This window comes from Ammospiza nelsoni, chromosome Z, assembly GCF_027579445.1.
Source record: "Ammospiza nelsoni isolate bAmmNel1 chromosome Z, bAmmNel1.pri, whole genome shotgun sequence".
Taxonomy (NCBI): Eukaryota; Metazoa; Chordata; class Aves; order Passeriformes; family Passerellidae; genus Ammospiza; species Ammospiza nelsoni.
Genome location: NC_080669.1, coordinates 50,774,805 through 50,796,808, shown reverse-complemented (window position 1 = coordinate 50,796,808; position 22,004 = coordinate 50,774,805). Strand labels below are relative to the sequence as shown.

The 22,004-nt window shown below is 38.6% G+C and overlaps 1 protein-coding gene across 7 annotated transcripts in view; it reads left to right on the top strand.

Annotated features, from left to right (window-relative positions):
• The first annotated feature begins 2,214 nt into the window (after positions 1 to 2,214).
• ERBIN (erbb2 interacting protein) overlaps positions 2,215 to 22,004 on the top strand; it is a 118,028-nt gene continuing 98,238 nt past the window's right edge. For 5 of the 7 annotated variants that reach the window (XM_059491714.1, XM_059491712.1, XM_059491713.1 and 2 more), the window contains exons 1-2: positions 2,404 to 2,446; positions 2,827 to 2,907. The gene's annotated coding sequence lies outside the window, so the exon portion shown is untranslated. Of the gene's footprint in view, positions 2,447 to 2,826; positions 2,908 to 22,004 lie in introns of those variants that run through there. The other 2 variants (XM_059491715.1, XM_059491711.1) reach the window with 2 other exon arrangements.

The window sequence follows — 22,004 nt, the reverse complement described above, 5'->3', positions numbered from 1 at the left end:
ACTTTGCTGCATTAATAAATGCATTGGGAAATTTGCAGTATACATTTCCAAAAAATATTTTCACATTAAAAAGTTGTGATAATTCACATAGGAAAGTGCCGTGAAGATTTGATGATGGAGGGCATCAGTTGTAGAGAGCTAATCACATTAATTATGATATGTTATGTGGTTTATGACATGAATGATCAATCATTTGCAAGAGATTAAAAAAAAAATTAGTAATTTTATTATAGACACAGTGTAGGGCACCGATGCAGGGCACTGTAGTGAGAAATTCTAAAGCTGTTGTCAGTGGGGGTAAAGTTCTCTTGCTTGGCCTTAGTCCAAAGCTGACTCACTTGAAGAAAATGGCTTTTCCGAACAAGAAGAAATAGAAGCATTTTAATGTTTTGGGCAATATCTATATATACACATACAATTCTCTTTTTTATAAACTCTGATGGCTACATTTGATGTAGTTCAATTATTTAAATTTAGGCAGAGATGTAGTCCTCGAAGTAGGGCTGAATGCTCTGCAAAGACAGAGAAAAGTAAGTAAAGAAACAGTAAGTGAATATTATTATCCTAGTAGAAACACATGCTTCTTTTGTGTATCTGGATACAAGCTGGATATTTGAACATACAATTCCCATATAGAGGCAAGAGGTTTAAAATTAATAACACTATTGTTAAACACAGTGGACTTTTATAAAAATTTGATCATCTCTATGTTTTGTTGAGAAAGATTAAACCCTTCATGCAAAACCCTATAAGAAAAAAAATAAAGCAAGTAATGATCCTCAATAGGAAGTATCAATGTGAGTTACTGTCAAGGACTGGTAGGGGTTTCAAGGACTTTTTCCATCTAGTTGTACATTAAAATCAGGGACAGGTCAATAGTAACATGACACCATTTTACCTTACTGTTCAATGGCACTTCTTAGCATTTTGCCAATTTCTCAGTAAACAGATTATCATCATAAAACACTGTTCCATCTTAGTTGGTGGCAGTCCCAGTAGAGTAGCCAGGGATTAAATTAGCGTGAAAGCAAAACTACCTCTGTCCTTAGATATGGTCTCTGCTGAGCACAATTAAGGAGCATAAGGTAAGCAGCATGTACAATTCCACCCTGCTGTCAGCTTCATGTGCTGTGTTATGGCTGAGCAGAGCTCCAGGCTCCAGGACTGTTAAAATGGCATATTGCATACACAATAGGTTATCAAATACCCATTTCAAACAATCCAGGAAATTAAACAGAAATTCACTGTTTCTGTTTGGATCACAACTGTACTACTGCAATCCAAACCCAACCGATACCAAAGCCGTGTGACCTACGCACTGCCGGTTTTTCAAGCATGTATTTGTACATGACTCTGTCAGTCAACACGCATTTTCAGTACCATTGTATTGTACTGACAGTGTTGAAATACTTGGAAGGGAAAGTACAGCAGTGTTCCAGGGTTTACGTGAAATATTGTGACAATATGTGCGGCAGTATTTTAATTGTTGTTGTTTGCATCCAAGTTTACTGTAGCACACCCAAACCCCAAAGCGTGGGTGGAGGCTGTCAGTTTTTCCCTTGGGTATGCTCGTTCCCTCAGACCCTTGGTAGCTGCGAGTCAGGCAGCACAAGGTGCGGGAGCAGGGGTGGGATGGCCACGAAGGCGCAAAGGCAGCGCCTGACGGCGTGAGCCGGCGTCTCAGCGCTTTCCACAGAGGGTGCGCAACCATTGAATAACGAAGCTGAGCTGTTAACGAGGAAACTTCTGTCATTCAGGACTGAATTTGCCCGTACCTTGCCTGCAGAAGACAAACTAGGACAGGCCCCACGCCGGGCAGCAGCGGGAGGAGCCATTCCGTGGCAGCGAGACACAGCCTACGCCCGGCGCCGCTCCCGCCTCCCGCCGGCCCGCGCCCGCCACAGCCCCGCGCTGGCGCCCCCCGCCCCGCCTCGCCCTGCCCCTGCACAGCCCGCCCCCGCCGGGCCCCATTGGCCGCCTCGCCCGTCCCTCACGGCTTTCCCCCAGCTCGGCCCCCCGCCCGGCGCTGTCCGCCCGTCCCTCCTCCCACCCGGCACAGCCAGTGTGGGCGCGCCCGCCGCGCCTGCCTGCTCCTGCCGCTGCTGCTCCCGCTCCCGCCCGCCTGCCTCCACCTCCGCCTCCGCGAGGTCTCGGCCCGGGCTCTGCTCCCGCTCCGCCCCCCGTGCCGCTGCAGTGCCTCCCCCGTCTGGCCAGCGGTGCGCGGCGCCAGCAGCAGCAGGGGCGCGGCGGCTTCGCCTGCGGCCACCTCCCCTTCCCCCCGCCGCGTGTTTGCCCGCGACGTTCATTCCCCCTTCCCACAGCTCCGCCGCCTCCCCCGGCCCCCCGCTGCCGAGGCCGGGGAGGGGGGCGGGAGGCTGAAGCCGCGGGAGAAGGGGGAAGTGTGCGAGAGGAGGCGGGGAGCGAGGGCGGCGGCGGCGGCGGGCAGGTGAGGCAGGCGGCCATCCCGCTTCCCTTCAGCCCTCCGCGGTGGCGGCCGCGCTCGGGCGGCGCGACCCCGGTTGCGCAGCCGGGGGGCATCGGCGGTGCCCATCGCGCCGGGGGGGCGGGCAGGCGGGCGAGGGGCGGCGGCGGGCGGGCCCAGGCCAGGCCGGGCCGCGCTGGGTGTCGGGGGGCGCTGCGGTGCCGCCGCCGGGCGGGGCCGGCGCGACGTGGGGCCGGCCGCGGGGCAGAGCTCGGCGGGGGCCGGGAGGAGCCCGGCTGCTCTGGTGCCCTCTCCCCGTGCACACGAACTCCCTCGTCCTCGGCTAAAGCTGCTAACATTCCTTCTCCTCCTCTCCCCGTTCTCTGGCCTCTCCCTCCCTGAAGAAGAAAACTCGATTGGATTTAACTTGGGGTCGGAAGAAACTCCTGCCTGCTGGATCTGGTTTAGACGCCCCGACAGCTAAGGTAAATAGGGAAGGCTTGGGATCAGCAGCAGCAAAAACAACAGAAAAATCCTTCCTCTGGGAAGGGGGTGGAGAAAAAGCAAGGAGTTCAGGCTTCGTTTTATATCCTGTTTTTGGCCTTTATATTTTGTCTCTGTTTTCCGCCTTGGCCTGCACAGTTTAACTGCTCATTGTATTTCTCCCCGTCTCCCCTGTGAACCGAGGCGCTGGTTTCATGGAGACAGGGAAAGAGTCTGTGAGACCGAAAGTTTTTAATCTCATCGGACACAGAAGTTTCTTTGTTCGGTCCGAGAAGGCACTGAGCTGAAGCTGCTCGACTGCGTAACTGCTTCTTCAGCTCCCTCCCTTCCAAAACGTTTGGTAACCCTGCAAGTACAATTAACTTATCGAGAAATGAGAAAGTCATAAAGGAGGTAATATATTTTATTTAATCGCAAGCTCTTGAGGCTTCGTGCTTATGTCTGCCTTGTTTTCTGGAATATCAGTTAGTGTCTGGCCGGACTTCTTCAGGATTGCTCTTAAGTTTCTTTATAAAAATAAGTCCTCCTGGTCATCTGTAAATGTCGCAGTTTTTCCACCTTCGATTGCTGCAGTCACCCGTCTTCTTCCCCTTTACCCTCTCTGTTCTCAAAGCGACGAAGTAGACTGCTTGTTTTTCAGCTTGTATAGCAGAAGTCTGTCCTGCATTTTGATCCTGGCGAAGTTCATCTTAAGAACCTTAATTTAAAACAAAATACAGAGCAAAACCAAAGCAGATAGGTAGTTATTTGACTTTTTAAATGCATGCAATTGAAGCTGTTCATGTAGCCTTGTTTGGTTTTGGTGACCACTTTCCCCTTTCTAATTTTTGGAAGAACTCCTTTTCGAAGCTGCTGAAGGGCAAATTAAATGCGAAGTTTTAGCGTAGGATTTTGTACCTCTAGTGCTTGTTACACCAACTAACTAGATGGAAGTTTACTTCTCATGCATCAAAGAGACAATTATAGGTTAGTTCTTTTGTGAAGGCAAGGAGTTTCTCATGTTGTGAATGTTTAGAACGAGGTAGAAACCATAGCTCTGGAATGTTTATTCCTGTTTGTGAAACTCACAAGCAACATGTTGGTCATATAGGATGTGTATGCTTCAGTCTTGCCAATGTGTGACATGTATTGGTATTTGGGAGTCTTGGACAAAGTAATTTCTGTGCAAAATGTTTAACACTCCTACATAGGTAGATCTTTAACATCGTGGAGTAATTTAGTGATTTAACAAAAAATAATCCAACTCCATCTGTTTGATATACTGTAAGGAAAATGTTAACATATAAATGCCTAAAACAGGTTCAGTGGCTAATAACAAATAAATTGCAATTTATAGACTTACCTTTCCAGGCAGCAGTAAGGGTTATTCTTAGGCATCAGAAAGATCTGGACAAAATAAATGGCAGTGAACTTTGCTTTCCTTATGTGGCTGATGCTTGGCAGAAAGTCTGAATAGAGTAATCCTTATACAAAGAACCATCCCTTTCCAGAGCAGTGTTTCAGTCCCAATAATGACTTGAGATTCTTGAGGGGAGGGTGAGGAGTTGTAGCCGTGCATGACAAATTTAGTTGTAAACCAGTATGTTCATAATCAAGGCAATTTTGTTTCTTTTCAGGCCTTTTGTGTCTCTCATGATGCACTTGATATTTTTCAATGCCATGTAGAAGAATAGTTCCTTGTAGTGGAGGCACAACTTTTTACGCTATTTTTTTGTCACCATGGTAGCTATGGATAAGGTCCTTTTTTAATGATGAAAGTGTAATTCAGTATTGCTTACAGCTCATGGTTATATCATTGAATGCCATTATGTCATTAACATAGTTTGGGAGTAACATGAAGGGATGTGTTTTTTCTTCAGATCAACAATCACAACTAAAAATCAGTCTGACATAGGTATTTTTATTATGAACAAAATTATTTAACATTACACATGGTAGCTCACATGCTTGAAACAGCACTTTTATAGCTGTGGGTTGATGGCTTGGGGAAACGTTCTTTTTACCTGACTGGTTCTTATTCATGAATTGAATTAAGCTTGAGTAAACATCGCTAATTTTAAGAAGGTATGCTTGCAATCAAAGAGGGAGAAGTTGCAGTATATAGCATACTATGGAATGTGATTATCATTAAGATGATTATTATATTAGTAAAATATTAATATATCTGTCTTATGCATAAGCTGCATAGTAGACAATGCTTAGTGTAAACACAAAGCTCTGTAGGGTATCAATTTGCACGTCATGTTCATATAGAATGGATAAAGGGTCTCTGTGGAGAAAATACTAAGGATGGTTTCTTAGTGTATTGAGTTGGTGGTCTCAGAAAACTGTTATGATTTGTTCTTGGTGGAATTTGTTGAGAGTCTTTAGTCCCAGTCATTAAGAGCCATGCTTGGAAGATCAAAGCTAAGGAAAGGCTTGCACATGTGTAACATACATTATACCTCACATGTTAGCAGTAGGTCCTAGAAATAGAAGGGGATGGGAGTAAATTCGTCAACTGGGCTTTCCGGTAGGGCTGTAATGAATCACTGTCTGTCTGCTCTGCGTTCTTGTTTTCTTTTTGTCCTTCCTGCTCCTAAGCAAAAAGGAAAACCCTTTTGGGAAAATGTTATGTAAAGATCAAATAGTTGGTATGTCATATCTTCCACAGATTCTCCCTATAGAATAACCTGATCTACTGAAGAAGTGCCTGACATTTAATCCACATAGAGGAATTAGAAGTCTAACCTTTTCCAAATGAGTTACTAGTGAAGTTGGCGGAAGAGTTACTCATACGGACATCAGAATAGTAGACAGTATTCCTATGTGAGCATGCAAATGTTTGTGGTGACATTTGAAATAGAATAGTTAAGATAATCATCTAGAAAATGAAGATTTCTAAACATTGCTCTTTTACCTTGTCAGTTTTTGAGTAAGTTCAACAATTTGTCAAAAGACACTTTTTGTATCAGAATGAAAACATTTGAAGATAGTTTGAGTAGTAAATAGTCTGTATTTAACCATTGGTAGTGGGACTTTTTAAACTATTTTTTTAGCTGTGGAAAGGTTACTTCACTGAAATACAGCTTTCACATTAAACTAAAAATACAGTGTTTGGATGTTGAGTTAAATCTTAGAAATGTAAGGTTTCAAAATAAGGATGCTGATTAGGAGAGATTTATTGTATCTCATCTAATTAAAATGGAAAGAATTGTTATGCTGGAATCAATAGATTTTTTCTTTTATAGTAATCTCAGGATAATTAGGCTTTTTCTGCTGGCTTGCCTTCATTGTTGCCAGATGAAAAATTGTTTGCACCTGGTGGGCTAATGCAATGCTTATTCTTCAAAAACCACTGGCCTATGGAACTGCACAACACATATTCTTTAGGAAGAACTGGAAAGCAACCAACCCAGTTGTGCCAACTTTTACCAATTCTCAAGCAGTCAGCTATGACTTTGGCATTGCTGACCACCAGGGACCACCAAAGAGATTCCCAGGACAGAAAGACACATGTGGAAAGGGGAGAGAAAATATGTTAATGATTTTGGGGAAATGGTTATCATATGTATGTTTATTCCAGGAAATCAATGAATATGTATGTAAAATATAGTATATAAGCAGGAGGTTTTTCTCAGCATGCATGGTATTTTGGAGGAGATACCCTCTTGTGCATCCAGCCACATAAAGAATGCCTGCTTCTTAACACTGCCTTGGTGGTAAGGAGTTCCTTATTTTTACTGATTTTTGGTAATAGTTTTGATGATCCAGATGGGACCTAGTCTTGAATTTCAGTGGATACAAAGGAACATCATCAAAGTCAGCTTTTTTAAAGATACTTGTTTCTCTGATGCTTGAATTTCAGTACAAGTGTTTGAGTTATTACTCTTTGTACTTTCTGTATAGGGGATTCAGAAGCATGATATTTCAACACTGGGCTGCAATTCCACCTTCAAAAATACATTGTAACTTCTCATAATTGAGAAATGAAACTGAACAAACCTCTTCCTTTGGTCTAAATGAGATAAACTGAAGTGTACTTATGTTGGAGAACACCAGCATTGCAGCTGTCCTGCCTAGGGTAAAAAGTTAAAGTTAAAAGTTTAAAAGTGCAAGTTTAAGTTAAAAAGTAGATTAGCTTTTTTTCCTGTTCTTGGAAGGAATTTGTAGATACTTGACACTAAGTGATCACGTAGGAACAAACAGTGATGATTAAGCAGAGTCTGAGGGCAATCTGAACAATCTTGGCTGCTGTGGAGATCCTGGCAGTTGTAATAATGTTATAAGGTAACTGAGCCTCATAAGCTGAATTTTATTAGATAGGATGGTTTGTATAGGTTGGAATGTAATTGTCTTGCTGTGAACTTGTAATGCTCAAGGGCTACTTCTTGTGTCAGTTGTCTGCAGCCAGCTTTAGGAATGAAAAAAAGCTCAGAGATGGTTTGAAGTATTAGTAAAAGTCACAAATACTTGAAGTGAAACATTTATAATTTAGGTATTAATTTAGAGTGGGTGATATTTTCCTGCAAAGTGGCCAGGGCTCTATTCTCCTTGCTTCAATCCCAATAAATAAATAAATTCAAAATATTTGCAGTTCTGATGTTGCATTAAAGATAGATGCAGAAGGACAGTATTGTTTGTTTGAAGTAATGTGCTTTGAGTTTTACTGCTGTGTTTAGAGTCTTCTCACCAGTTTTCAGCTTTCAGTTGGCATGAGTAGTTCCTGTAGCAACTGCATAAGGGGTTCCATCTCCTTAGACAATTATGGAAGGGAAGTTTCATGTTCTTCCTTTGTCCCATGATATGGGGTATGTGATTAGTACATTTGCAGAAACTATTTCTTCTGCATTCTTTGCCCTCCTTGTCGTTTTTCAGTACATACCTTCTAAAATTTCCAAGTTTTAAGAAGCAGAGGAGAGGGCATAGGTGCTTTGAGCTATATCAGTGCACCTACAGAAACATCTGAAATACAGTGCCAGATGATCGAATGTCATTCACAGGCTTCATTATCTAGAATGACTGCAGAAATCATTGTAAGTGTTTGAATGGTGGAAACTGTTTCCAGGCTTGTCTAGAAGACTTCTGATAGACTGCTAAGGTTTGAGAGCTGCTGCTTTTTCCCCATGTGGCTGTTGTCTTCTCGCCATTACTTTATCAGAGGGGAGAAGTAATAATTTAGAAGATCAATCGATTCGTCAATTTCATCAAGTTTCTGCAGGTCTTTTGTCTTGCAGGTAACCCTGAAGATAACATGAGTTTTTGTATTTGAAACTGGGTATCTGAGAACATTTATTATTGGGAATTATAGGGTTTTTTTGTCTGTGGAAAGATGTTGCTTAAAAATCTGCATGTGCTTATGCACTCTCATGGTGCAATGAAACAACAAAAAAGCTTGGCTGCAGTGGTATTTACAAGACTGAGGCCTATATTTTCAGTAAAATTAGACTGAAAAAGTGTGTCAGCATAGCAGTCTAAATCATTAGTGACTTAAATGCTTTGTAAATGCTTGCTTTCTCTGCTTATGCTACTGAGTATGATAGATGTTTAATTTACTTAGGTTCCACTTTGGCCTTTGAGATGGGTCTACTTGAAGGAGGATCAGTGAACGTGCAGACAGCAGATAATGTTCACTGGTCTCCTGTTGCTGGTATGTTAGCTTGCTGTGGCATGTTAGTCTGTGGTGGCCTGGAATGTGAGGTTGGTAGTTAGCTCCTTTTAGGAGAACATACTCATTTTGGGCTACTTCTGGTTACAAAATCATATGTGGCGCTAACCCTGGAGCTTTGTTGGTTATTTAATTTCCGAACTGCTCTATGTTTTTAGGGGATCGGTAGTAAAATTCATCACTGAGGGGGAAAATTCTAAAGTTCACTTCTTCCTGGTTCATACCTATTCAGTCTTTTTGCTAGGTCTGCTTTGCTGTAGTAAGCTCATACAGGGTGATTTATTCCGAGTAATTAATGAGTTCTTTAAACATCTTGGAGGAGTTATAGGCCAAGGGAATTGAGTGTGCAACGCTGTAGAAAACAGTGTTTGGAACAAGCCTACAATTTTACTTAGGACTTCTGTCAGATCACTGTTGTTGGTTCACATATGGGTGCTGGGAAACTGTTAAAAACAAAGTAACAAATATTAAGGACACTAAGTAAGAAGAGACAAAAAAGGATGTAATTAAATTACTCTTTAACCATCTTCTCAGAATGTGACAAGGAGGGAGAATCAGTTGGAATTCAGAATTTCTCAATCCATCTGTCTCTGATCCTGATGGATAAGATGGGAAACATTGATATGAGGGGAAAAAAAATCTTCAGAGCTTTACTATTTTAGTATAATATTGTATCTCTATAGTGCATCTTACTTGTGTTTTTTAGGAGAGTTTTGTTTTCCTGAGCATGGGATTTCTGTGGCTATTAGAAAATCCTGTTCTTCCAGCGTGTTACTATTGATTTATATGTTGAGGCTTTTGGTCTGGTACCAGGTATTTCATCTAACTAAATGAAAATTTAAGTAATAAAAGTACTAGAAAAGCAAGATATACTTAAAATTGATTTTAATAGACTTGAGGTTAATTTACTCTTCCTTTTTATTTATCTGAGTGAGTTTATCAATTTTTCAGGGAGCATTTATTTTGTTTTCCCTTACTGAAACAAAGCAGAAAAAATGCTGAGGATCCTGGCATTATTCTGTGGTTTTGCAGTGCTGTTCTTACGAGAAGACAGTGAAGCAGGCAAAAATTTCTGTGGGATTTTTCTGTGGGAAGTTGTGGGATCTGTTGGAGATGTATTGTCAACATATCAAATATCCTGTAGTCTTTCATGATATCAGTTACTGAATTGGTTTTGCAGCAACGGGTGGTGGTGTGTCAAGGGAAAGATTATGGCATTGTCAATGGAGCAGGTTAGAAGAAAGTGTTACAGAGTGGGAGAGAAATGTGTTGTTAATCATTATTTTTCTTACTTTGCTTCTCCTGTTACATAAACTAACCAATGAAGAACCAACAGATTGTTCCTTACCCTTTTACAAAAACTCTCTTGTCTGTGGAGCGAATCCCTGCTTATTTCCACTGAATTTAAATATATGTTTGCTCAGTTTAGATTTGTAGCTCACACATCCTTCCACAGATGTTAAATTTCCAGATTTTAAATTTCAGCTTCAGAGCATGAGATATTTGCTGAGGATTAACTTTCCCTCAAAATCAGAATGTTACTAATTTTCATCAGTTTTGTGTTAATTTGGTTTTAATCTTTGACAAGTCTGAAGGACGCATTGGACTGTTCAAATTAATTGAAGTCACAGCTATGAAATTCTCTGAAATTTCTGCATTGTACTGTTTAGTCACTTTTTCCCTGGGTGAAAAAAGCCCTGGGTGTCAGAAGTTAAGTAACACTGTAAGTTGGGTTATATTAAATCAACTTTGAATTCAGTTTTGAGGCTATAATTAGCATTTTGATGAGAAAGAAGGCTCTTTTTATATATCTTAAATCTCTTGTGAGGTGAAAGGCTTGTTTTTGACTTCCAATAGTGAATTTATTATCCATATTGAAAACAACACTTTTAAGAAAAAGTGTACTTTTATATTTTAATTGTCTAAATTCTAAGTTATTAGTAAAAGTGTTATTGTAGGCATTCTTGTTCTTCTTTATCTAAAGAGGCAAAATTACTTTGAAGGCTATTCAAGAATAGCCTGCTCCTTTTTTTTTGTTTCAGTTGCTTATGTGATCTGCAAAATGTCTGATAGAGTAAAATAAAAAGAACATAACAGCTCTCTTTTCTTTAATCATCATCCATTCACCTGGAGGAACACAACACTAACTAAAGAAAAAAAAATAGTACAAAAATGCTGACTTAAATGTTTCAATACTGTGTTGGGAGTGAAGCAAGATTATGAATTGGCAAAAATCAAACATGCACTGTGAGAGAAAAGCTGAGTAAATAGAGGACAAGAGTAATGGTGCTTACCCATATGGAAGATGTGAAGAGTGTTGTAGTTAGAAAGAACTCCAGCCAATGCAGACAGGAGTAGTTCTTCTGCATCACTGCAAAAGACAGTGACAACAAAGTGGCCTGTGTTGGGATCTGTGTATCAGTTAAAATTAATGTAAAGAAAAACAACAGACAGAGGTAAGTAGCTTCAGGGGTTCCCTTGTATGTCCAGGACAGTAAGTTGTAAAACTGCTGAGTGTAATATTGACATAATATGTAGCATAATTATTGTATAAACTAGAGGGACAAGATGCTTAGAGTCTGGAAAATACAACTTTTCTCTGTTTTGGTTTTTGAACCTTTGCTTTTTTTAAAATAGTGGCTACTTCTTATTCTAGCCACTCCTTATTTTAGTGAAAAAGGTGTGATAAAGTAAAACTGTTTTTAAAGCTGCATTATGAATAAAGGCTTCTGCTTTTACTACCATTTTATACTAAACATGTAAGAACAAAAACCAAACTGGCTTGATGAAGTGGATAACACTTAGAAGACAGACAGAAGTGTTCTTTAAAGGAGGAGGAATTATAAAGTAAAATGGAAGTCCAGTTCTATATACAATTTCTCTTCAAGTAGTAACTTGCATTAGTGCACTGTATAGTCTTATAGATGTTGGGTTGCATTTTTATTTGTAGTTTTTGGTATGATTTTTTTTTTGAAATCTGCCAAATTAAAAATGGGAAATGAATATACGTACTCCCATGTACTTCCTTTGAACTCTGATCTATGAATGTGTTTCCATCTATCTTCCCTTTACCATAGATTGAATTATGTAACATGTCGGGATTTGTTTTTCTGAGCAGTTACTAGCTAGAGGGTTTTGAGTGTGGTTCTTCCTTCCCCTCCTGTGTACCCAACATCTGCTTACTTTGTATCTCAAGTGTTTTGCGCCTGCTGTGCTATTCTGACCTCTGTTGTTTGATCCTTCCTAGCTTTTGGTAGGAATTCTGGGAATTACGTTTTTGAGGGAGAGTGCATGTAAAGCAGGGCATCAGGGACTGGATTTTTTATGTGTAGACCCTACAATTTAGTAAGCATTTAAATAATCAGTAACCTTCTGATAAGAAATAGTATCTTTTTAAAATTTATTTTTCCCTTTTTGGTTTCTGTGCTGACATGTTTTATGTTGCAGATCACCTGAATTTATCTGCAGGCAATTACGTGCGGAGTCTGATTAATAGATGAGAACTTTTCTTTTATATTGAAATACTGCATATTTACAGCAGTGCAGCTTGCTTGTCAAAAACCTTTGGTGTCTGCTGCAGATGGCTGCATAGTCTTAAGGAGTGGCTTCCTGGCTGCATTGTACATGAAGTGCCAAACATTGAGAGCAGTTTTGTTCTGGAATGCCAAAATACATTAAATCTATTCAGGAAGCAGCATATGTCAAACGAATAAAAATACCATAGTCATGTGAAACAGAATGTGGTAATTATGTTTTTCAAACCTATTTTATATCCTGAGTTAAGAGCTTAAAAAGAGCTTTTTGTATCGGGGATGGTATTAACTACCAATTGCTGACTTACACTGTTAGCATTTTCACTACTGTTTGTTTTCCCCATCCCCTTTTTTTTCTGTGTTTTGCATATGCCATAGCTGGAATTTGAAACCAGGAGTCTATCAATAAGAGTGAAGGAATAGGAAAACAATAATTATATTTTCCTCCTGTATATCTAGGTCTGTGTACTGTATGCAGGTTTTTGGTGGGTGATTTGTTTTTTGGGTTCATTTGATGTTTTGGTTTTATTTTTTGGGGGTTTTTTGTTTGTTTGGTTAGTTGGTTTTTCTAAGGCTAGTGGTGTATGTGTTCTTTACAGCACTGAGAGAAGTATGTAATTGCTTGATAATGCAGGCAGAAAACCATGGTTGATAAAAATAACCAGTGAAGGATTTTGCTGCTGTTCAGTGTCTTAATTCCAACAAGTTCTCAAGACAAGGAGTAAGAACATTTACAGCTAATAGCTCCAAATATTGCAGGGTTTTATTATTATAAAGACACAAGCCCAAGGCCAAGCATTTTGTTGCTTTTTATTCCGTGTTGGCAAAGTAGGTGGGATTTCATTTTAATTTCTCCTAGTTAGAAGGCAAAAGTATTAAAAAGTGCATAGACAGAAAAATACATGTATATCAAAAAGCTGTAATTTCAGGTGATTGGTTTCTAGCTAGTACATTGCACATTTTTTACAGATCTGAAATAATTTAAAAGCTTCTTTAAGTCAGAGGAATGAAGTATGTATATTTTTAAAGTAATGTTGCTTGTTCTTTCTGAATGTCATTTTCCCCCTGTTTTTTGTTCAATCCCTATGATTAGAAATGGAGTTAAAAATTAACTTCAGTAAATTAACTTACATAACATCCTAATTGCTGTTCAGTCTTGTGTAAGAAATGAGAGGTCCTTGAAAGAGAAGAGAGGGCAAATATTTTACTTCCATAGCTGTGGAAGGCACAGATTTATTTGAAACAAGCATTTAATAATAAAGTAGCTTAATATGAAGCAGTGTTTGTAGCAGAGGCCATAACTGCTGTCGGGCTGGAAGCATGATACATTCATGTCTCTTGAGTTGAAAAAGGAGGTGCTGCTGTGTTTGTTTTCTGGTTTAAATTCTAGTCTCTGAGATTTTTAGCTGTCCAGTGGTAATGGTGCCACTATTTAAAGATTTGCTTGTATACTGAGAGATGAGACAAATTCTGGAGTTGCCTGTTTGTATCTTGGTTCAAGCCAGCTGGGTTTATTGCTTGGTTCAAGCCAGCTGGGTTACTGTTTGCTTTTGCATTTATTCTGGCAGTCTATCTGCCTTCCCTGATTGTGATGTGTGTTAGTCTGATTGGTCTCAGCCTTCTTTGGGATAGGTATGAGAAGTTTATAGATGTGTTTTCAGGCACACATGGGCTTTCCTCCTCCTCAGCCTTTGTTCTTCTTTGAAGTTTGGTGTTTATCTTCATTCTAGTCACCAAATTTTGTGTTTCGTGAAGTAGTGGTCCTGTTAGCGACAGAGAGGCCATACCTGTTCAAGCACAGTTAATTCCAGTGTTTCTGCTTGTCTCCCAGCTATCAGTGGCTACAGGAGTAGTCTGTAGCTATTGAAGTGTAGGAAGTACCAGAAGTAGTAGCAGAAAGAAATGTTTTCCCATGTATATTTTCCTTTTGTTCTTTTCAGTGCATCTGAAATGTACTTCAGGTTTATCGTGAGTATCTGTGGGTGTTCCTCGTGCCCTGCACCTTAGAACTATGTGTTAATTCTATTGAGTCTGACCTGGTGTGCTGACATTTTCAGTGTGAACTACCAAGCTGAATCTTACTAGAGTGCAAGTAGCAGGAATTGATTTTCAAACAGACTTGGAAATTAATTCACAGACTTGGGTTCAAGTTGGACTTGCTACTATCATAGTGTTTTCTCATTTTTTCAACCAACTGTAACTGTTACCAAAGCACTTGCCATTTCTGGTTTTAATTGATGAATAATGCTATGGAATCTACAGGGTTTTTTCCCCCTCCTTGGCATTTATTCCTATTTTTTTCCCAAGATTTTCCTGCGCTGTTCATTATAAATACCTGTTTTATACCTCTCCGGTAAACAATTATTTTATCTTTGGTTGTTTTATTTCTTTTTGAGGTACTTTGTAACTTAATTTTAGTCTGTGATTTAATTAACCTCTATTTATAACTGTTGTAACTTTTAAAAGCATGTTGACTGTTACACTTTTGTTTCATTCTTTCTTGTGGTTTCTTCCTGAATATGTCCATTCTCCTGAGGCTCTCTAAGACCTTGTTAATGTTGATTCGCGAGCAAGCCAGCAGACAGCACCATGCAAGAATTCTGTTTAATGACAAAAACCTGTTTGTTTCTTCTTATCAAGATTTACTGTTAAGTCTGTTTTTGAGGTGGGTGGTATGGGTGGCTCTGAGTTAATCAGTTGGTAGGAGGGGCTGTAGAAGAGGAATTTAGAAGAGAAACTTGCGTGCAGTGTAGAGACTGGTTTTATTCATAGCAGTTACTAGCCTTGCTTTACATCCAAGCATCTGAAAGCTATTAGAAAATGTCTTATTTTATGGACATGATTTAGGACAAATCACCTTTACTGCCAAGATTGGAAATAGGTTTCATTCTGCTCTAAGTGATGGTCCTCATGGCCATACCATCATGCCACTAGAAAATGGCAGCTTTCTGATGCTCTAGGAAGCTTGAACTGCATTTTATCTATCTTCACTACATTTTAAGAACAGTAAGACACATAAAAGATACATCTAGATCAGTGGCACTGTTGTGTATATAAATATCAATTTTTGTAAATCTTTTCAGTGTATCTATTTATTGTTTGAGTTGCAGGTTGATATTAATTGAAGATTTTTCTAAATGTTTTTTTAACCTTAATATTCAGCCAAAGTGAACAACCAATACTTTCTCTCAATAGTGCTTCTTTGCAAAACACCTCCTTGTACTGGTTGCTTTGGAATTTATAAATAGTTTTTGTTTTGGTTAAAAGAAAGTAAGTGTATGTAAATTTTGATCTTACCATGTTGGGGATAATGGTCTAAATACTTTTGTGTGCTTTACTCTCATTCCCTCAAGTCTCTTTTAAATTTAAAGCATTGCTTTGTGGGCAAGTATTTGACTTTTTGTTGCAAAAACATGCACAGCACTTGCTGAGCAAGTGTCTTGAAGTTCTGACCACATCCTGTGAATATTTCTTTCAGTTTTGTAGAGTAAAAAAGTACTGGTACAGTCAGTGTCTGGACCAAACTGTTCAGTGGATTCACTGAGTATCCGTGCTTCTTGGTTGCCTGTAGATATTTATAATGGTTAATTTTTTTTTAATTCTTCCCTCCTGCCCCCTCCACTAAAAGTATGAATCCAAGGTGGACTAAATTATAAATGTGACACACATTAATGAATTTTGCCATCAACATATGCTATTGTGAGCATTAAAATATACTTGCATATATTTTTTGGTACATCTTTTTTGTACTAAAAAAAATTACCAGTAATAATGAAGTTATTACCTTTACTTTAAAGGAGTTTTAATTTAAAAAGCCTGTGGCTAAATATCTAGTCTTGCATTCTGCTGCATCTGCTTTGCACACTTCCTCTTTGTTTCCAGTGTAGTTCTTTGCATCAGAAGGAAGACAAGGTATTGAAGGTGGAGACATAGTACCGAAGTTCAGTGAGTTGTTGAGCAAATTGATCTAAATGAAAAAAAATCTTCTCAGTGTCTTGCAGATTTAGGCTTTTTGGATCAGTTACTGATTAGACTTACAGTGTGATTGAGAAAACCCTAGCTTTAATAAAAAGCAGGTGTGAGGGAAAAGCAGGGATTACTCTTGTTTCAGCAGGTTGTAGTTTGAATTTTGCATGATGGAGATTGACTTGCCTTTTGAGTTCCAGTTGCTAATTTGGAATAGTCTTCCACTTACCCACAATAAATATAAATGTTGCTATTCATCATCAGTGATTTGATCCTTGATAATACATGAAAGTCAAAAGTGCAGTTAAAAACTTGAGATACTCGCCCAGTTACACCTTCTTTTCAGCAGATTTATAGTCTACCACCTCCCATCTCTCCTACTTTTTCTTGCCATAGGCAGATTGACTTCTAGACTTGAGACAGTAGGCTGAAAATTAAATGTTTCTCTGTAAAATGGTTTTTAATTGCTGCAGGAATGGTCCATGGAAAAGGAGAAGAAATAGTGAAGACCTTTCCTCCTGAAAGCTATGTTTCAGAGCACTTGCTTTTGAGACTTGTGTATCTTGCCTCTGTAGTTAGTTGGGATTTCTGTGGCATTGTGTTTTTCATTATCTAGAGGAATCTCTTGATAGAAATTTATAGGTCAACTATATTTGAATGTGGCATGCTATTCCTTCAGATTAGACCTCAAGGCTAGTGTGAGTGGAGAATGGACAGGTGATGGGCAGTTGGTATGATTAGTAAACAAGTTCATATGTTATATATTATGACAAAATGATGGCCTTAGGAATGTCTGTCACTTAGAGTATGTAATGCCTTTATGATGTTTTACTCTTTCAATTTCAGATGGGCAGGATAGAAACACCTTTATTGAGAAATTGAAAGTGCAAGATAATTTAGGGGGCAGAGGATGGAAGAAGAGAGGACATTTAGCTTCATCATTCTCAAATCTTCTAGGAAGATTGCTAGCTGGGTGTGGAGGTGCTGCGTGTCTGTAATGAGGAGCCATGTATAGTGGCCTTACTTGACTGTACTGCACTCATGAAATGCAGGCGACTTCTGTCTTCCCTCCTGTTTCTAGGAGGGCCAAGCCCCTATATTAGAGAGGAGGTGGCACTCATGGGCATGAAGTGAACAGAAAGAGCTGGTATTTGTGCTGTTACCCACTTTTTAAGACTGATACTTTGCTTATGTCTACTTCTCTGGAGAGACTAGAGTGCAGTGGTTTGTTAAAGCACTAGTGAGTTTAAAACTTATTTCTTGTTATCTGAGTTTAAATTGCTCCCTTAGTAATGCACTTCTTAGAGTCATCACATGAAAAATGTTTAAACTGAATTGTGAGGACTTTTTCCTTCTCCAGGCCCACCAGTGTTCGTAGCAATTACTTCTGATATCTTGGCTGTACCCTGCCTGCTTACTGGAATCCTAAGGCATCAAACGGATAGTTCTCAACACATCCTTAAGCAGTCAAGCTATTTCTCATGACAGCAGTTGTCTATTTGTTTGTCCTGCTCTTTAATCTGTAAAACAGCACCTTATCTTCTGGTTGATTGATAAGTATTTGATGTAGCATTTCAGGGGAAATAGTGTTTGCTATAAGATAATTTATTTTTCTGGGGTTCAAAGGTGGAAAAAAAGCTCAGACTATATTAAGTCCCAAATTTTCTTGAACCTTATAATTGGGAAGATAACTTATATATTAGGCTTTTGCTTTCAAATTATCTAGTACAAGATTAAGCTGTGCAGGATTTGGAGATACTGAGTTCTTCCTGAAGGTAGTTTCTGAATGATAATCTTCTGCATACTTGAGAGTTGCTAGTATAATGATATTAATTTCTCTGGGACTGGAATTTTGAAAATGTGATGCAGAGGTTGGTAGTTTAATTTCCTTCCCACACCTCGAGATTGAAAATATACTAGGATTTTTTTTAAATGCTTTCATAGTTTAGTTAGTTATTAAGATACTGAAGTGTCTGTTGACCTTGCAAATTAAAATGGGAAAAAATTGCACCTGTTTTTGTGTTTCCTTCACGTGTTTACTTTTTGAGACTCTATCTGTAATAAGAATCTAGAGTGTGGTAAATTGAAATTTAATGTGAAGGCAAGTAAATTCTTTTTTTTGTACAGTTTCATGTTTGCATTAATCCCTCCCCCTCTAAGTCAATGCGTGATTGAAATATTATCAACTGCATTCACTTTTACTGTTTTTAGAGTTACCTTTCTCCTGCATTTTTTCCACTTGAAACACAGAGACTTTTTTTTCCTTTTTTTGATGCTGCAGTTTTGGGATTTTGGGGGAGAGCCAGATTTTGAGGGACCAGCATTTAGTTTCAGTGTATCTGGCATATGATGAAATGCTGGGCAGAAAAGGTCTGTGAAAGATAACTATGTATTTTTACATTTGTTCTGCTGTGTGGTTAGAAAGCAAGTTGAACACTGCTTTTTGGGTGTATGTGCCTGTATTTATATCTCTGTATCTTGGAATTAGGCAGGATTGTGAGGGAGAATATTTAAAGATCCATAAAAATTACTCATTCTCTCTCTGTGATCATCTGTTTTCTGATATCAGTCCTGACACTCGAATATTGAACTGTGAGTCTTGCATGCTGGAATAATAGCCAGTAGTGAAGCTGAGCTTAGTGAGGTTATTATGTACTGCTGGAGTGGGTTTCTTCCTACACTTCTTGAGTCGTTGATCTAGAGAAGACCTTAGGATCCAATGTCGAATTTAAGTGTTAAGGTTGCATACAAATCAGTCAGCTACTCAACATGAAGTACTTCAGCTCACAAAGTATCTGTTAGTTGATGCCCTGTCCTGCTAATCACCTGACTTCTAATAACCAGATTATCTTTTAGCACTTTTAACAATAGTAGTCAAGTGTGTTTAAGCACTTACTTCTGTTTTTTTTAAAAGTAGAATAAATACATATCAAAACAATTTCTTTTACAGCAAATTATTACTTACAACTTCTTCAAAACAACTCTTCTAATATAGGCTAATTTTTATGTTACCTGTAATTATATGCATCCTCTGTTTGTTCAACTTAATGGAAAAAAAAATACAAATTATTTGCTTCCTTTCAGAAGGCAACTGAGGAGACTTTTTTTTCAGTTCATGACCAACTGCATTAATGTAATTGCTAAAGTATTGATTTTATATGTGCACTGCTAGTAATTATGCCCATATATTCATAAGTTCCTATTTTTCTTATTTGGCACTTTGGATTCACCTAAACTTATTTTCAGCTTGAAAAAAATCTGAATATAATTTTTCAGTTTGTCATGGTAGATGAAGAAAATGTAGGGGAAGAATCTTGTGATACTAAATGATTTTTTTTTCTGATCATTGCGAAATCAAAATGTTAGATTTTATGCATAGATCTACTGATCTGCAGTAGAAGTGACTTAATAAATATCTCAACTAATCTTTTTTACAGTATTAAAGATCTATTAGTAGAATATTTCTAAATTAATTTTGCTGCTTTAAGCTATCTTTTCCATTGCTCACTGCTATCATTGGTTTCTCTTATATTCCAGATATAGTGGTGTGATGATGCTTCTTTGCTCTGTCTGAAAATGAAAGTAGTGTCCATTGTGGTGTTCCATCTGGAACTTTTTTCCAATAAGCTTAGCCAAAGTGATAGATACCCTTGGTTTATAATGTAATATTACCAGTTATTTTTAGCATAGGCTCTAGGATATGTTCTTGCAAACTCTGACATACTTGATAGCAGTACTAACCACATCTACATTTTCACAGGACTTCAATGAAATTTCATGTAGATAAGCAGACCCTGATCATTCATGTCATATATTGAAAAAAAATAGAGTAACGGTAACAGGTGACTAGGTACAGTAAACAGTAAAATGGGAAAAATTACTCTGTTTATTAAGTGGTTTTTTTTTTTTTTTTGAAATGCAGCATGTTTTTCACAAGTGTGATAGTGGAATAAAATCCAAGTTGATTCTTCTCCTAATTGTCTTTGCAGCCACAAAAACTCCAACATATTGGCTGCATTGAGTTGGATTGGCTTGTTGATACTAATTAGGTAGCGTGTTTTAATTAAAAATTACAAGTCTCTGGTAATGAAAAAGCCAGAAGTAGACCGTAGCCTTAGTTCTACTTTCTAAGTTACCATGTTATGTGGAATACTGGCATTAGGAGAAGTGTCAAAGGTCTTTCTTCTAATGATATGTGAAGTTCTTACTCCTCCTCAGCTATTAACTTTTGGAGTCTACATCAGCACCAAGCGCTTGTATCATGGATTGCAGGTAGTCATAAGCTTGAATAGGTAAACTGGAAGAGATGGCATATTCAACAATCCATTCTGTATCTATAAAGGTGCCATTTACATCTCAAATTGAACTGAATCTTCTCTGGAAGATCACAAGACAAGACAGAGGGAAGTTAATCAGCTCTCCTTAGTTAGAAGCTAAGAAAGCTGTTCCAGGCTTTATATCACAGACCATCAGTTCCTAAACAGGGTGTGTATGAAGGGAGTTGCTGGCTAGATATGAACTTGATATAATGTGATACTTATGTTTGTATTTTCAGCCATGCAAGAATTTTATAGATTATAGATAGGAATGCAGTAGGAAAAATTTAGAAGGAAAATTCAGAGCCACTGCTTTAAGGGACAGCAGCTCAATTTTTTTATTCCTGAGAAAACCGGGAAAGTAGCAGTGCAGTCATGAACTGTGGCATTTTTCAGTTTCTAGTTGGGGTGTCCTGGGGAGCTGATAAAACCTATGTTTTGGAAAAGGTAGCTAAGATGTGTTGAACAGCTGTATTTCTATGGATGCTTCATGTTTGTTAAATCTCACAGTGTTCTGGCAGTGGCAGAAACTCTTATTTTCTTGGCAATTCTGTTGCTGCTGTTTGTCGTAAAAGCTTTAGGAATCACAAAACTCGAGGAATCATGAAACTCGGTTTTGTGACTGTGTATTAAGAACTAATCAGGATCTGATCTCCTGAAGAATAACTTCTTTCAGGAAAGATTTCATTTATCAACATAGAAACCTAGATTTATTAGAAGTTTTTCTTTTGGATGAGATGTGTTAGCTGTTCATAAAACAGATGAAAAACCATTCTTCTCTATTTTGACGCTGTATTTGAACTATCTTCAACAAATGTGACCAAGATGCATGTGTAACACACCATGGGTGTGTTACACGTGCATCTTAGATTTACTGCTTTATTCTGGCTTACTAGCCAGGACTACATATTAAAACTTGGTATTCTCAACATTCAGAGTGTATGGCAATATTCCACACAAGCTCACCAGGCAGAGTAAGCTTCTGAGAAAGAGACCCAACTACTTGTAAGCAACTGTCTCCACTCTTGCCAGTAGCTGTGGCTGCAGACCTTCAGTAAAACATGACATTAAGCTAAAAGAAAGGCAGCTAGCAGGTCCAGTTAAAATAATTGAAACTTTTTAAAAGATTGGTTTGTTGCAGTGAATTTTATTTCGCCATGAGGGCTGTGGAAACTTTTGTGTCTGTGTGGGTGGTATAGATTCTCTTTCAGAGAACATGATGGAGGTTCACCAGAACTTTAAAGAGGAAGTCATTCAGCCCAGGTCCTGCACATAAGTGCTTGTTGGTTTTGGTTACATTTTATTAATCTGATAATTGACTCCATTCATACAAATAACAGGGAGCTGTTATGAAGTCTAGCTTGCTAGTAGTGTATATGTTTCAGTTTTGGCTGCCGTAGAAGGAGGAGACCATAATCAGTTTTACGTTTTCTGTGTTTTGACACACTGCTTTTTCTGATTTCATTATGTTCAGATTTGACAAAGAACAAAAATTAATGTTGATGGAATGGTGGTTGTTGTGGTAAGTTATATATTGCTGCTTCTGTGTTGTCAATGTTTGATTCTGGTGTAGAACAAAGTAAATGTGTGGATTTACTGCTGTAGTTTTGTGCAAG